Below are 17146 nucleotides of genomic sequence, written 5' to 3'. Positions count from 1 at the left end.
CCTGGCAGCAGACAATGGGTCGAAACAAGAACACGGGTTCATTCTTCTGCTTCTGAGCCTTCAGCTGTTTAAAGCAACTGTAATGCTGCCTCCATTAGCCCAGTGAACAGCACAGACATGGATCACTGCTGTCTCTAATTCTCAACACTTGCTGATATCAGCAGTAGGAAGGCTGTTCTGCTTTTATTGGAGGCTCTTGAGCAAGCATCAAAGGCCAGAGGATTCCCCATAAGAACGGTCAAAATAGCTCCAAGGAAATGAGCAATATTTACATCAATTAATTTGAACCCAACTCCAATACATCACAAAAATGCACAATGTATGTACTTATTGTTTAGTTTGGCAAGTGTTCTATAAGGACATGGTTCCGATAGGGTAAATGTGAAAGACTGCACTAAGCTCCATCCAATTAGTACGGGGGGGGAAAGTAGAACGTTTCCTAGGGTGAAGATGTATATCCGCACAATTCCTGAAACAATGCCTAACTTACAAATGTGTCTTCTCCCCAGTTGCTATTGTGTCATGGACTCTATCTTGTTCAATATGATATCTTCTTCTTGTTAAGATTCACCAGTGGCTTTCTTCCACCAACATAAACTAAATAGGCCCTTACACCCAGGCAAGGAAAGACAAAGAAAGCAAACTAATGTGGATGGGGGAAATCTGAAATAAAAATTAGAATGTGCGAGAGAAACTGAGCAGGACTGATCACACTTGTCAAGAGTAAAACAAAAAAAACGAGAGTTAACACTCTGAATCTGATATGACTCTGCTTCAGAATGGGAAGATGAAAGATGACGTCAGTAGCAACTACCTCAGCACCAGCTAGCAATGGTTGGCATCACAGTACGTACAACAGAAAATACTACACTAATCTGTAAAATGACAAGGCCATTGTGTTTTTTCTAGACCAATTGTCTAAATCTTAATGGACAGTATATCCTGCTTGTCACTAGTTACCTTTAGGCAGTAATTAGAATGACAGAGTGTGATAATAGTGTATGGTTAAAACAAAGTCACATAATGTTTTCATTCTACAGCTGAACGTGGTGAAAATGTGGTGTTCTCCTTCTGTTCCTGTGAAGGATAACTTGCTATCACAGAGGAGGTGGTAGTCTAGATTCTGTAGGCTGCTGAGTGGAGGCAATTACAAGATGTAACATTTACCAATTCAGGTTCCCTTGAACTTTTAATTTTATTACACAAAATGAGATATAGCTTGTCCTAGTCAAGGCCTTTAGCAATTGCTAATGAGATGCTGTGTATCATAAGCTTGGATGCAATAACTGAAAGAGAGCAAAAAAATGAGATTTGATATCACTTTTCAAAAGAGCACCCAGACTTCTAAAAGGCCAATTTACCATGTTTGATCAGGTAAAAACAACACTTGTTTTCAACATGTTAATGGAACAAAAGTCTTAATAAATAGTAGAGAAAAGGCTATACTTGCTTCTGTTTCTACATCATAAAAAGTAAAAGGCTATCATCGCCCTTTGCGAAGGAAGGCTCAGCCTGGTATACTGCTGATAAAAGACCAGAAAGCTTGGTGATACTAATTGGTGCAGCCACTCAGCGGTAATAATTGCTTTCCTTAACATTTATAACTTTCAAGGTTACAGGTACTTAAATATTGTGAACGGTTGCAGCCATCAGTTCATGTATGACGCAAGGAAATACAAAAAATGGAGAATAATTACATTATTTCTCCTTGGGTTGGGAAAGACAAAGAGAAAAAAAAAACTTAGAGTCAAGTTACCCGCAGCTCTTGTACAAGATAGTGAGATTATCAAAAATGTGTCATGGACATATGGCTTTTTATGCATGCACCTTGTAAAATTTCAAGGCTGTGAAACAGTTATATTAGTGCCACCTTGTAAAATTTGTAGTGATTACAATGATGTGCATTGAATACCGAGGAAAGCTAACCTATCTACAGAATAAAAAACCCAGCTAATTAGTGTTCCCAGCTGCTTTCCTCTGTCAGGATTTTTGATGTACAGTACTATTTAAATTGTGAAACTTGAAATTTATGATTATGGAATAAGTTAAAATTAAGGTGCAAGAACACGCAGGTGAATGCAGTGGCCATCTCTCAAGTCAGTAGCTTTATGTAGCAGTTGCTGGTGCTAACCCAAGTGCGCAGTCCCTCTAGTTTCTAAACAGGCCGAGGAAAGCAGGCTAACTGATTAGAATCATGACAAATTGTGTTAGCCTTCAGGCAAAAAAGTTAAGCATTTCACTAAATTTGTATTTTGATGACTTCATGTTTTTATAATGCAAAAAAGTGAACTTAATCAATGTGAGCACAAAAGGTAATGTTTCAAGCTTGCTTGCTTGGTTTATTTTGAAAGTAACTTAGCTGTGGTACAGCAGGATTAATGTTGAGGATTCCTGACAGTCATGGGCTAAGCTACAGATCCAAAACTGCTGGGTGACCTTTGCTCTGTACCATTGACCTGCAATTCCAGCTCTGTTTTATGGGGCGACTCACCACACAAAACCTGGTCAGGCAAATAATACAAGCTGGTTAAACTAGTCAGTATTGTTTGAACTAAGCCACTACAGTCAGGTTCAGGGCTTTGTGTTTAACTGAAACACAGCTTCAAATATACGAACTTGCTATCTGTTAAGTTACATTGGGGAAAAACAACCCTTTCTCTCCCCATCAACCCACCCAAGTAATGTAGGAAGAGTTTAAACCATAATATTTTAGAATACTGTAATGTATTACCAATGGAAACGGTATGGACAATAAAGAAAAATAAGTACAATAGGTCTCTGCTGCTGCTTAATTGTACCGATGGATAACAATGTTTAAAACCACAACTTGTAAGTGATAAATTCTCAACCAGCTCCTCAGCGCTTTCATTTTCAGATCCCGAGTTTTGTGCTGATGTTGTTTTAATAATTTTACACTAAATGAGATTTTGAGGGCACATCTAGAATTTGGAGACTAAGCGGTGTCTGTGCTTTATCTGTGGCTTGATTGCTTATGTCTGAAAATGCAGCCTCAACATTGATTATATGCATTAGGGAGTTGTTTTCTGGAGAGGAAATGTATCCATACAGTCAACTTTGGCACATAAAGCTTTTGCCCAGTACAGACTTGTTGAAAATCTCTGCAGCTGGTCATGTTTGATGTTAACCTATGACTAAAAGTCTTTCAATATTTTTACCCCAACCATGTAAGACAATATCAAAATTTTATTTTTAAAAAAAGCCATGAAGCTTTATACAAGCACTCCAAGCTATACCACAATTGACATGTTTCAATTGATCTATACATTTATGGCACTGATTGTATTTTTAATCTGATTGTCACACTTTAATAATGGATATAGCCAGATTTATTAACTATGGTCTTTTGCATGAATATCTGGAGAGGTAGGCAGAAGCAACACTGCCAGTTAAGAATAAAAGGATACACTAAGCAGTCAAGTAATTCACTCAATTTGTTTCACATTTAAAAGATCCCCTGCTTTTTTGAAAGTGGTTTTCATGGTAATTTTGATACTTGGCCGGACTGCAGAAATAACACATTCTTTTATATGCATCTAAAGTGTCCAAAGATCTGTGTATGGAAAAAAAAACTTATTTTCAAATCCATTCATCAGAGTTTAGAAACAGTTTCAAGAGGTTCATAACGGTAGCCTTACAACACTGGCAAGCCAAGAAGAATCACCAACATAAGTTATGAACTGCATTCAATAATCTGATAATGTGGGGTTGGCACTAGAAAAATGAGCAAGGAAAAACAAAATAAAATGCCAGACTGTCACAACAATCCAAGTAGATAATTAATGCCCTTCACAAAAGGATGTTTCACGTACACGTGATTCTAACCCAACAATATGACTGCCTATTAATGCTCCAAGGGTAACTTGGGACAGACAATAACTTGGTTGTGTCACCCACATTTTACAGGAAAATGTTAAATCTGAGACATGAAAACCAGCAAATTTACCCATAAAGTCAGCTACAGCACCTCTACCTCCACATTATATTTCTCTCTTCTGGGCTCAGGACTGGAGTCCTGTAGTGCTCACAGTTAACTTTATGTATCTCTGACTTGCTAAATAAAATGCTTGAGTGCCTTCTGTTGTAGGGTTCAAGTGTAAACATGACAGCCCCTTAATGGCTAAGCTTGCTGTCAATCATTAACGAAAAGCTCCTGGCATTTTAGAGAAATGCTTCAATTCTCAGATTAGACTGAAGATATTTTCTCCCAGATACATGTGATTAGAAATCAAATTCAAATCAAACACTGTTCTTATGGATCACTGCCTCTCCAGCATTATTAAAGCAATAAGCCTGTGGTTCTCTCAAAATTTGTTGGCTTCAATGGTAAAATGCTGAACACATTTCCGAGGCTAAAGGTTACACCCTGGCTCACTTCTCTGTAATCTGCTGTGCTTTCTGACACTCAAATTTCAACATTTAAGCAATTCAGGTGGGAAAAGAAATGTTTATTTGCAATTTTTTTTAACCCAAGTTTTAGATAGTTGGATGTTACCCTGTAACTTTAGCAAGTTAGAAGCTACATATATGACTCAAAAAAGACTTAAAATATGGTCACACATTTAATTGAAAATAGCATTATGGATTGTGTGCTCAATGGCAGTATCAGTTACTTGAAGCTTCATGTAAAAATAAGTTCTACAGAAATCCACCCTTCACCACCTCCAATGCTGAAATTAACCAATTGATTGTACACTCTGACCAAACTGGTCTGTAAGTGTGACCACTGAACTGGATCATCCCAAGGTAAGGCCAAACAGACAAAAGGCCCTGCATGTTTTGGATGTTAACTTTAGTTATTATAGGTGGACAATGCAACCAGTGGTGTGGAAGAAACAAATAGCTGTAGCCAGCTGTGCTGTTCACAGTCAGATGATCATTCTGTAGTTCAAAATGAGTCCGGAGCCAGTAGCCTGTTGTGGCCAAGGACAGGATGATAGATGATCTACACACATTGTCCGATTGCAGAGAATGGGAGAAGTTCACTATATGCCTATTAAAATGCTCATCTTTGTTAGTTAACACATAAAGTAGAAAAATCAAGCAGAAATAAACAAACACTGGTACCCATCGTATTTCCATTCAGTTTACAATTCGATTCTGTGGCCTCAACTGTTAAATTAGGACACAAATAGGACTGCTTCCTGACAGAAGTTAAATAATTTCACTGAAGTAACTTGAAGCATTTAGACCAAGCTGTTTTTCTTGTATTAACAATTCTCTGGCCCATTCATCCTGAACAACTGGCAATTGAATGTAGTACATTCTGTCACAGAAGGGAGTGTTAACAGCACAAAGAAAATGGTCAACTTCAGCCAAAACTTCCATTTTGTAGGAGGCTGACTTTTTAAACAAATCTATTCAGAGTGGAGATCGCACAACTAAACATCTAAAATGTTCAATTTCATAGCATTTTGAAGAACAAAATATGGTTTGCTGATGTTTCATAACTAAAAACTGCTAAACAAAAATGAAAGTGCAGTTTAAATGTCATCTGGTCTAAACTATTTTGTAACACTGCATTTATCAAATGCCATATGTATTTTCTACATCAATTTGTTTGAATTCTGAAGATAATCCAAAAATTATTGTGCCTCAATTTCACAAACATAGGTCATATGAAGAAATGATGATCAGGAGACTCTCAAAGTAAACAGTGAGTTTTTTTGATCTGAAATGGGTTGTGAAAACAAGTTCAACAATACAATTCAGTAAAGAACTGGAAGAATGCTGGGACGGAAAAATAAAATCACCGGACTATGGGCTTTACTGGGAAGCACCAAAGAGCCACCAGTGGTACAAGGAGTTCGGTGGCCTTCTGCAATGCACTGGTCATTAATTGGGTTATTCATGTGTTGATTCGGTAGTTAATTTACTGTAGGCTTAAGAATCTCTGGATCTTGTCTGACTTTCAAAGTATAAAATAATTCTCCGTGCAAGTAATCTATCTCCATATTCCTAAGGAGCCAAGCAATCCCTTATAAAAAGGTAGCATCTATTGCTATATGATGAAGCTGAGCCATGTGTTTTCTCTTAACTACCCTCTGAAATGGCCCTTCGGCAAACCACTTAGTTCAAGGGCAATTGGAGAAGGATAACAAATTCTGAATGTGCCAAGATGACCACACCCCAAAGAATAAGCAAATAGAGAACTGAATGAACAAACATCAATTTCAATGTCCCTTCTAAGGAGGGTTATATTACTGACAACATTAAATTAATGTACTAATAAAGCAAGCAAACAAAAAACCTCAAGTGGATTTATCCATGTTTGCTGTATAGTTTATCTAGGTTTTAATTGCTTTTACTTGCATTGACTTGTGATCTGCCAGCGACAGGTACATGTTACTGGCTGGATGTTCCACTGGGCTGATGGTGACATTTCCAGTTGTTTACAAGAACCAATTTATTCCACTGTTTACTAGACTATTAAGACAATTTTTCACAATTGTACACCTCTGGTTTTCATGGGCAGAATTTTAAAAAGTGAACATTGAAAATTCCAGTGCAGGGCTCAAGTATGGCCCAAATCAAAGCAGAGGAGAGCTGAAAGATCAGTTTAATCATCTCCAAATAAAAACATTACCTTCAGATGACTGCGCATGGGATACAGAGGCACTTGAGAGGCTAGAGAGCTAATGTCTAGGGAGGATTCACAAATCAGAAAAGGATTGACAGGCCAAGTCTCTCTCCTTCTGAAAAAGAGAGTGTGATTGGAGAGGTCTTCAGTATTATGAAAAGCCTTAACCGAGATGATATTGAGGCAGAGAATGCTTCTTTTTGTGAAAAAGAACATTACTGACAGCCGTCAACGTAAGACGATCACCAAGAAAGCCAAAAAGAAATTCTGAATAAACTTCTTAACCCAAAGACTGGTGAGAATGCAGAATAAACTAGCACAAGAGAGTGGCTGAAGTGAGCAATGTAGATACATCTGAAAAGAATAAAAGAGTTACAGTAGTAGATTTAAATTAGAAAAGATGGGAGGGAGCTCGAATGGAGCATAAACACCAGCATGGGCAAGCTGAGCTGACCAAATGGCCAATGTAGATATTATGTAAACCCAAACAGGGAGAGTTATTTGTTCTATCTCTGTAAAAGGAGTGGACAATGGAGAAAGATTAGAGAAGCTAAGTTTAATAGTCAGAGCAATAAAATAAATCCGTAGTCTCAACAAAGTAAGTGAGGAATGAATATGCATTGATGATAAGGTGAGGCCAATTTATTACTCAAGGAAAATCAATCTGTAGGATGACAGAATTGAATTAGTGACAAGTAACAAATTTACACTGGCAAATATGGTGGGGAAAAAGGGAGCAGGCAAGTATATTAAAACTCAAGATTCAATGGACAATTAAGGACCAAAAAAAGATGACTGACCCATCAGGCTAGCCTTTCTGATACTCCCAACATCCAACTGCAGTTTGAATCAACTTGTAATCTTTGACTCTGGTAGATTGTGCCCAGTGTTCAGCATCCTTTGACTACATAAATTGGTTCTGTAAACTGCCTCAAATTTATATTTATGCATTCATGAAATTATTCTACAAATTTCCAATCCAGAATGTACTCTGTTAGCAAACATTAAGCACCCCAAAAATAAGAGCAATTCTGAGATCTTTCTCAAAAAAAGAGGTGTTGACTTGCACATTAATTTAAGGAGATTTCTTGCTCCAAAAGGTCTGGCCACACCAAGAGCTGTTGGGTGAAGCACACCATCCATCTGAAAGGACTGAAATATACAAGATCAAAATCAACAAATCAATGAATTGCACTGCACTCGCTAGCTGTTCATTTCATACCGGCAAAGGTCAAAGAAGGGCATAAGATCCTCCTCTACCTGGTTCCTCTCCTGATTGAAGAGATGGTGTGAGACAGGATTAAGCAAAAAGGAGAAAACAGAAATGAGGAAATCTTTGATACACAAACTAAGTTTAAAATTTCCAATGTAGCTTGCAATATTGATAGATTGAAGGGATCAGTGTAAAATAACAAATTGCTCAAATTGAACACATCTGCAGGCTTAATTTTATCATTTAATTAACACTAAGTTAGATAGACTCACCTTATAAAATGTGTTTCCATCTATTGTGCGAGTTTCTATTGAGAAATGTGCAATTTGGTAAAATTGCACCTACTTACAAAGAAGTTATGACTGCAACTAATTTTAAATTACATTTCTTTGACTAGGCAGAAAGACAACTTTTCAGCGCACTTCATTAGATTTTCCTTTCTGGCAAGTTATCTGGTAGAATGTCATTTTATAAAGTTGTATCATGTTGCTTAAAATGTGCGGTCACAGTATTCATTTCGATGTAGTCTTTTTAAAAACAAAACTGGTGCAGATGGAACTTGAACAGGTCTCATGGCTCAGAAGTAGGGACACTACCTGACAACAGAACTTAACAGATTGGATTAGACATCATTACGTCGAGGAAATACTGGCTTTGATGTCTTGAATAAAGAGGCAACATCCTACAAAGCAAATGCAGTATCTCCTTGTCTTCTGCTGAGATTCTTGTGAATTAGATTTCTCAGTAATAAATTAAAAGCTATGAATAATTGCCAGTTATAAATTATAAAGGAAACAAATAGGTTTGAGAACCTGCAATGTCCCTTTTGATACTTAATTTTCCATGTCTAAATGTCTCTCTTGCTCTCTCTCTCTCTCTCCTTCGAAAGATTACCTCCATTCACATTTTCACCTACTGTTGAAACAGCAAGACATTTTTGAATTCATTCTTTTTCATGGAATTTGGCATTTCTGGAAAGTCAAGTATTTGTTGGCCACCCCCCATGTGCCCTTGAACAGAAGTGGCCTGCAAGCTGTTCAGAGAGCAGCCAAGTAAGTCTGGAGCTAGGAGATGCAGGGCAAACCAGGTAAGGATAACAAATTCCTGGAAAGAAAAAGCCATTAATGAACCTGATGGGTTTTTACAACATCAATGATACTTTCATGGGCACTATTACTGAACATGGCTTTCAATTCCAGATTCACTTTGTGCTGGGATTTGAATCTTTCTGCACAGCATTTAGCTAGGCCCTGGGATTCTTTTCAAGTGGCATTTCAGCCTTTCATAGATATAGTCATCACCATTCCTATTTGGATTAGGAGTATGTCTGCCTTTATTATCCACGGCAGATCTCTCTATCTCACTAGAATCTTTGGCAATTATTGAAGCCTAAATTTAAATTCCAGATGGGAAGTTGACTGCAGCTCTGTTTTCACTTGAGACAGGCATCAGTGTCACCATGCTCAATAGGAATACACACCATCCAAATCAACCACTTCACATTTTTCACAGCTTTGTGACAGGAGAACACAACACTACAGGGAGAGTTTGTCAGTGCTGCAAAGAGCAAATAGAGACCAGCGTGTAGGACAACACAGTTGTACCATTGCTTTTAGAGGCCTACGGACAAAGTTTTTGCTTTGTTTCTAAACTTCGTTCAATGTTAAAAGAGAATTAAACCTGTAATTTTTTTTTCAATAAACAATACACAGACATCTGCATAAAATGATGTAGTACATCTACATGAGTCCTGACCTGTGCAACATGGGACCCAGTAAGTGGGATGGTGTGTACTTGTAAACTCAACTGTTCTGCATGTGGGTGTGAGGTAATTGGAGGGACCTAAGCAAAAATCACTTTGGACACGTAAAAGTAAATATTTTTTGCAGAATACCTGTAAAAGTATAGATTAGCATTGGACAAGCTTGTTCTAGTACCTGATAGTAGCTTAAAAAAAAGGAGAGATGGTGAAATGGGGAACAGTTCAATCATTAGTAAAAAAACGTGAGCCCCGTTTCTATTCTGACAAGAATTAGAACCAGAGTTAAAGCAGCAATATATCTATGCTCTATTTTGATAGAGAAAGGGTACATTTACAGACCCTCTGCCCTTCCTGGATTTCAGATCTTCTACTGAAACTATCTCTCTTTCATGTAGATGTTACTTCTGGACACATCTACTCTGACATTCTCCAGCTGACCTGCCACTTTAATTTGGGCTCATTCAGAAGTCTAGTATTGTACTTGTATCCCAACCCATTTTTGGAGAAGGGTCTAGGCCCAAAATGTCCACTTTCCTGCTTCACTGATGCTGCTTGACCTGCTGTGTTCATCCAGCTCTACACTTTGTTATCTCTGGCACCAAGACCTATTTGCCCAGCTCCCCTGTGCTCAATAAGCAGATGTCCACAGTAGCACCTCAAGTTTAAAATGCCCTCCTTGTATTCAGTCCCTCCATGGCCTCACCCCTTCCTCTCTCGGTAATGTCAGAAGTCACACAACACCAGGTTATAGTCCGACAGGTTTATTTGAAATCACAAGCTTTTGGAGCACTGCTCCTTCAGCTGGTGAAGTGGAGGGAAGTGCACAAACACACAAATTCTGTGTGTGTGTGTTTCCCTCCACTTCACCTGACAAAGGAGCAGTGCTACGAAAGCTTGGTGATTTCACATAAACCTGTCAGACTATAACCTGGCGTCGTGTGACTTCTGACTTTGTCCACCCCAGTCGAACACTGGCACCTCCATATCATCGCTGGGTAAACGTCCTACAAACCTCCAACAGTTCTGCATTTCCCCAAGTTTTCTACTGCACCCATTGTCTTCTTTGTTCTAACAGTGGCAGCCATGTCTCCCATCACCCAGGCCCTAAGCTTTAGAACTCAGTCCCCCCAAACCAAAATAGCTCCAGCTCTCAGTTCAAAGTGCTCACTTCCTCAGAGTCCAAAGTTTCCCAGTATCTCTCTGATTTTTGCTTCTTATTTTGCTTGATAACACTCCTAGGAATCATCTGGACATTTTATTATATTAAAATGTGCTTTATTAATATACGCTGATGTATGATACAACAATGTTTAATTATATAAAATAAATTCATGTGTATTCTCACTGAATTCTTTCTCTACTATAAATCTGAATAAGTCATGCACGCCCACATTAGTACAATGAACAATTTGGCACATTGCCTTATCAACTGAAGTAGAACGGGTACATTATAATTTTTAAAAACAAATGTTCCTTTAAGTACTCTCGAGATTACCAGTTGAATCAAACAACTGTTTTCTCCCCCCCACAATTCTGTATTCATTCAGTGCTTAAAGAATAGTGTAACAACACTAAAACCCCTTTCTAACTGCAGGCAATGTGATATTGTAGTCATTTTCACTTGAGATGTATCCTAGATGGAAATTTTATAATTTCCATTCACAAGCAATTGATGGAGAGGTATAAAAGTTCAATAAGCCTCCAAGTCTGCCAATTATCTTTCCTACTTTAAAAGGGGTATATTTTCTCCTACATAATTCATGTCAGTATCAAATATAGTTTTCTTTATAAACAAGGATATTGCTAGTTGTGAATAATAGAAAGCTCATAATGTTACATGCCTTGCAACTATTCAAGGTAATGCTAGCTGGATGAATGCATGCATTTTCTCATCATGCCCTTCAACACTTCAACTATTTAAACACAGGAGGGTGAACTAAAGTTCATGTGAAATACCACTCTGGGCAAAGAATCTCAGCAAGCACTAGGACCTTGCAGACTCCAGAACTCAAGTGCTGGAAGACAGCGCAGAAGTCCTGTGCTTGCTTCCCCCCCCCCCCCCCCAAGACCCCTACATACTAGGAAGTCCAAATTAAGATATTTTGTTCCCGACGGAAGAAACAATCATCATTTCAGAATATTTGTTGAACTGTCTGTGCCAACCAGAAAAACCGAATTTGGCATAAACATATAGAAATTGGCTTTGAAAACTTTCAAGTCTAAACTTTCACTGGCTTTGGTCACAAACCGGTTAACTTTGCGTGCCAATGTTTAATCCCCAATTACTACTTCTGATGAGGGCGGCACGCAAAAGGCACTAAAGTGAATTGACAAATTGTAAAACAAACATCCCCATCTTCTGGTGCTTAGAATAGGTACTAAGTGTATGTAAATCTCCCGTTTCATCCTTTATTGTAATTGTACTGGACACCAGCTGATTGCGTGACAAGCAGAGCTCCATGAATGCGCCAATGGGTTAATTTGGCTTGAGAATCAGTTCCTGTGTTTTATATATCAAAGGACATTCTCACTTTATGTTGTGCAGTGTTGACTCGTACTTGATTAAGGCGGCTAAAAAGGAGTAGTACAGGGCACAAAATATTTGCCTAGTACCATTAAAATGGCAAATGTCCCAAGGCGATTCACAGGAGTGCTCTCAAACAAAATCTGACACAGACTCAGCAAGGAGATATTAGGGCAGATGACTAACTGCTGATAAAACAGCAAGGTTTTAAGGAGTGTCTTAACTTTCTTCCTTCAAAGGTAGGGAAGGGGGAAAGGTTTAGTGAGGGAATTCCAATGCCCAGGGCCTTGGCAACTGAAGACACGGCCACCAATGGTGAAACAATTAAAATCAGGTATTATTAAGAAACTAGAACGGGAGAAGAGCAAATTATTTCTAACAAAGGAACATTTGTCTCAACCAGTATTAATGTGCAAACAGTGAAAGGCTTTTTAAAAAAAGAGGAAAACTCCATTACCACCAACAAGAAAATATTTCCATGGTTCTCAATTTGTTATCAAAAGGAAAGTTTTAACTGCACAGCGGTAGCTAATTCCTACGGCAGTTTTACTTCATTTCACAACTACACACATCTCACTGTTTTTAAGCATCTGCACAGATGCCAGTTTTTTTCATTGTACCAAAAACGCTTTCGATCAGAGCTGCAGGTTCATAGAATCCATTGTTTGCTTTCACAACTGCTTTTCATCAATTCTTCAGTCTCCTCCTCCCCAAGTGTAGTACAGGTCAGGCAGTGCTGTAGTGCAGGTAGTTTGAAACTCATGCACTGTGCTGTCACAAAAAAAGCCCCTTTGCCCACTATCCTAAAATGCTGACTAGAAACCTGAGGCCCAAATAAAAGCTTTCTGATCAAAGTTCAAGAGTGATCAAATGTCAGCCAGCGTCCCTCTTCCCTCCTTTCAAGTTTCTCACCATCCCCCTTTCAAAAAACTACACATTGTACCTCCGAAAACAAACAAGGGTCTATGCTCCAACATTCAGTGCAACTTCTCGTCTGTAACATATTCCAGTTTCATCTTGCAAATGCATATTCGCTGCATCGATTGATCTGCTCGTTATTCTTTCCAGAAACCCCTAGGACAACCCATTCCCGAGTAAAAATAGCGCTTCTAGGTGCTATTTCTGCACCTCTCTTGTCAGCCGCTTCTGAGGACACTTCAACCCCATCCCCATTCACTAAGACGGACTGGCAGTCTACAAACAAGGGGCTTTTTTAGGTCTTAATTCGCAAACCCACTTACAAGATGTATTACACGGTCATTGCAATAAAACCTTACCTCATATGTCACCCAAATATTCCCAAAAGTTGTTTTCCTGCCTATAATCCCTCCGAACAGCAAACGCACAAACTCCCAACTCCTGCAAGTCAGAGGCACGCCAGGAGAAAAACAAACTAATGCACAGCAAATGGTGTAATTTGATCCATCTGAAGTCAATCCATCAAGAGAGCAGCAGGCTGCCTACCAATAAGCCTGCACCAACCCAGGGGTCCCACCCCCTAGTCCATTCTCCAGCACAGGGCTTTAAAGCTCAAGATGTGAAGTTTTTTGTCTGCTGCCTTTCCCCGGCTGCCGACAGTGGGGCCTCCAGCTCTCAGTGACCCTTTCGTGGCCCCAACCTCGTAGGTTGCTGCAAAACCTACAACGGAGTTTTACTTTTGCGGGGCTGGAATGGGTTCGTCATAAGGAAAATGTGGACTCTATTATGAGTCAACTTAGGATCAGGACTGATCCTTGCTGTCAACATGTACAAATTGCATCTGGTCTTAATTGAATCTCGGCTACTCTTCTGCATTGCTTAGTGTAATGTTATCCAAATCAGTAACGATCCTTGTTCTATCCTCACCGTCCCCACCCGCCCCACACACACTTTGCTGAGGAGCACAGCAACCGCAATACTGGTTACTTCTCAAGCTTAACTCGTAAGTCATAAAGTTTCCTTCTGACTAAAGCATCAGCCCATTTTCCAGATTTAAGTATTTTCCCCTCAGCGACCATGCATTACTTTGCGTTCAGCAGAGGCGGTTTTAATTAAAATAAAACTCAATGAACTTTTTCTGACCATTAACTAGTTATGACCAGCTGTTTGGTTAAAATTTTGCATCAGGTTGAAGGGCAGGATCTGGAGTAAATGTCGTAGCTTGAGACGGCCCCACATTGCGAAGGTTTCTAGTTTCCTACGTCCCATTTGTTTCACAGACACAGAGGCTTGAAGCCATTAGAGTTGGCAGTAGCCTCCCCGAATTGGCAGCGGTCTTTGTTTTAATCAGTTCACAAGCCATGGATGGTTTCAAAATCATTTTTTTTTCTAAATGGATTTGTAATGTTTTCACATATTTCAACAGCCACATTAGCATGCAAGAAATGCTCTGCATTGGCTTCTTTTCTACACGTTGCAATAAAATTTTAAGTATTTTTAATGATGGGACTCAGCTGATATAATTTCCTTTGTTAATTATTTAAAGATGATATGGCTGATAAATGCTGCATACCATCCTTTCTTGAAGTGGAAGGCACCAGCTGCTATGTAAAAATTGTAAGATGAATGTGAGCCTTGTGAAGACCATAACTTTTTTTTCTGCATTTTTGACTCTCGACTGAAATGGGAACGGTAAGATTTTAAAGCCAAGATCTGTGGAAGGAATTGTTGCATTTTTAAAATATTAAGTTACAGTGAGTTGTGAGTTGTGTTAGTACTGCTGCTTTGTTCAAGCAGTGAGGAAGGCAGTTTTTAGATAGGCTGTCATCAGGAGGTGTGTATAAAGTGAGATTCAGCTGGCAACAGGTTGCTGATTGGTGTGTGGCATTGTGACCAGTTGTAGATAACAAAGGGCCTGACAACAGCTATCTGATTAGGTCCTGGGTAGCTGAACAGCTTGTTGGAAGTGCATGAGACTAGCAGAAACTTTCGGACCGCTGCAAGACAGTATGTCTTTCTCTCCAGTCAAAAACCTGAACAGCCCCAATATATTTCCTCTCACCAGTTGCTATAAGTTATGGCCTTTAACCAGTAACTAAGAGAAGTTTCACTTAATGTACCAATTGCCTGTGCCTCCTGCAAAGAAGTGAAAAGGAACAGGAGTTTAATAAATTGGTGAACAGAACATCCTGAGAGGCAAGAAGATCATCTTAGTGAATCCTATTGGACTGTTTCCCAGTTTTTTTCCATCTAACCATGACCTCAGTTTCTTTTCTGCATGTCTATGTCCATCTGTACTTGTTTGTTTGTGGTGTAGATTTATAAGGGGTCAGTGACTAATAGAGTTATTTGTCACTGAATCACAGTTGTTCACCTGGGGTTAGAATCAATTTATTTGTAATAAATAGTACTTTTTGTTAATACAGAAACCTGGCTTGTGTTTCTGTTAGCTTGGGTCTAAATGACAAGTAAATTGAAGACTTTGAATACTTTAATTAAATTTTTAACCTTTATGACAACTTCAAGTGGAATTTGATTTCCAGCTGGACTACCTGATAAGGTGTAACAAAGTTTGGGAACTCAGCTAGAATATTTTGAAACGGAGACAACAAGAGTATGGGTGCAGTATTCGGAGCACAGGTGAAGGAATATTCCCCGATGTGTACTGTATTTAAGAAATTGCTCTGAAAATGGCAAAGAACTTCCTGCAGATGGCACACTATCCCTCATTGCCTTAAGTGAACTTTCAAAGCCCTACCTGATTGATTTGGCAGGTAACCTAGTGGTAGCATTGCCTGACAGAGCCAGCAAGGAAGAAATAATTGATATACTAACATAGTATTTGAGTTTAATAGAAATACAAGGGAGACAAGATACTCTAGGATCACACATGGGATCAGCTAATATTGAGTTACGGTTTAAGCATGATATGGAGATGCCAGTGTTGGATTGGGTTGGATAAAGTCAGAAGTCACACAACACCAGGTTATAGTCCAGCAGGTTTATTTGAAATCACAAACTTTTGGGAATCGGATGATTTCACCTCATGAAGTGACTTCTGACATGGTTTAAGCAGTTTGAGCATCAGGAGAAAATGAAAGATCTGCAGACGAAGAGCAGGAAATTGAAATGGAATTCCAAAGGGCAGAAAAAAAGACAAGGGAAGGGAGAAGGAACTAAAATGACAGGAAATGGAAATGAGGTGACCAGAGTTAGAATTGCAAGTGAAAGAGAATGTGAGAGAATATGAATATTGACTTAAATTATGCAGTTGAAATAGAACATGTCAGATGCTAATGTAGACTCTTGTGAGGGAAAATCTAAAGTCCAGTAAGGAGTCATTTATGTTTATACAGGCCCTACCAAAATTTGAGGAAAATGCTGTAATGGCATTTATCATGTCATTTGAGAAAATAGCAAAACAAATGAATTGGGTATCAGAAGTCTGGTCATGCAGAATATGTTGGCAGGTAAAGCACGGGAAATTTCCGGGTATTTTTTCCATTACTTGCAATGACCAGAGCAATGCTAGACAGACTATGTCACCAGAGGTCATAGGAATGTTGCAAGAAGATGTTAGGTAGTCAAAATACTATTTAGGAATGAAGTTAATTCAGAAGAAGTGCTCAGCATGTGTAGGTTAGGTGAGGCTCATGAAGCAGATCTACAGTTAAACAAGCTGGCACAAATAGCCTGCAGAAGGCTGAGGCTGAAGCAGTTCTGATGAGAAAAGGTGACATCCTCGTAGACCTGAGGTCAAAGAATGGATGATTGTTTATCAAACAGTGATACTGTCCAGATATTGTAAGGAAATATTGCAAATAGTACTTTAAATTTCTAAGGCAGGAGATATAGGAATACCAAAATGCAAGCTTCAATGGACAGGTATTTACCATGCTGAAAAATTGTGAAGTTCTGTAAGATATGTCGTACATGTCAGGTGATAGAAAACCTCAGCATGTAATCATTGCAACATATTCAATTCCCATACCAGTTTTAGAAGCATTGAATTGAGTGTTAATAGATTGTGTGTGGGACCATTACTGAAAATGAAAGCAGGACATTAGTATATCATGCAGTTATGGATATGACAACCCAATCCCCAGAAGCTATTCTTTTAAGGACCAATAC

At 38.8% G+C, this 17146-nt stretch overlaps 1 protein-coding gene across 9 annotated transcripts in view; it reads right to left on the bottom strand.

The window, feature by feature from the left end:
• Positions 1 to 17146, bottom strand: part of sema6dl (sema domain, transmembrane domain (TM), and cytoplasmic domain, (semaphorin) 6D, like) — a 319189-nt gene that overhangs the window by 37790 nt on the left and 264253 nt on the right. The window contains exon 1 of one of the 9 annotated variants that reach the window (XM_048562580.1): positions 13375 to 13677. The exons of the other annotated variants lie outside the window; for them this stretch is intronic. The gene's annotated coding sequence lies outside the window, so the exon portion shown is untranslated. Of the gene's footprint in view, positions 1 to 13374; positions 13678 to 17146 lie in introns of those variants that run through there. 9 annotated transcript variants of the gene reach the window in all.

Source organism: Stegostoma tigrinum, chromosome 33, assembly GCF_030684315.1.
Source record: "Stegostoma tigrinum isolate sSteTig4 chromosome 33, sSteTig4.hap1, whole genome shotgun sequence".
Classification (NCBI taxonomy): domain Eukaryota; kingdom Metazoa; phylum Chordata; class Chondrichthyes; order Orectolobiformes; family Stegostomatidae; genus Stegostoma; species Stegostoma tigrinum.
The sequence above is the reverse complement of the archived record's forward strand: the minus strand, read 5'-3'. Positions and strand labels throughout refer to the sequence as shown.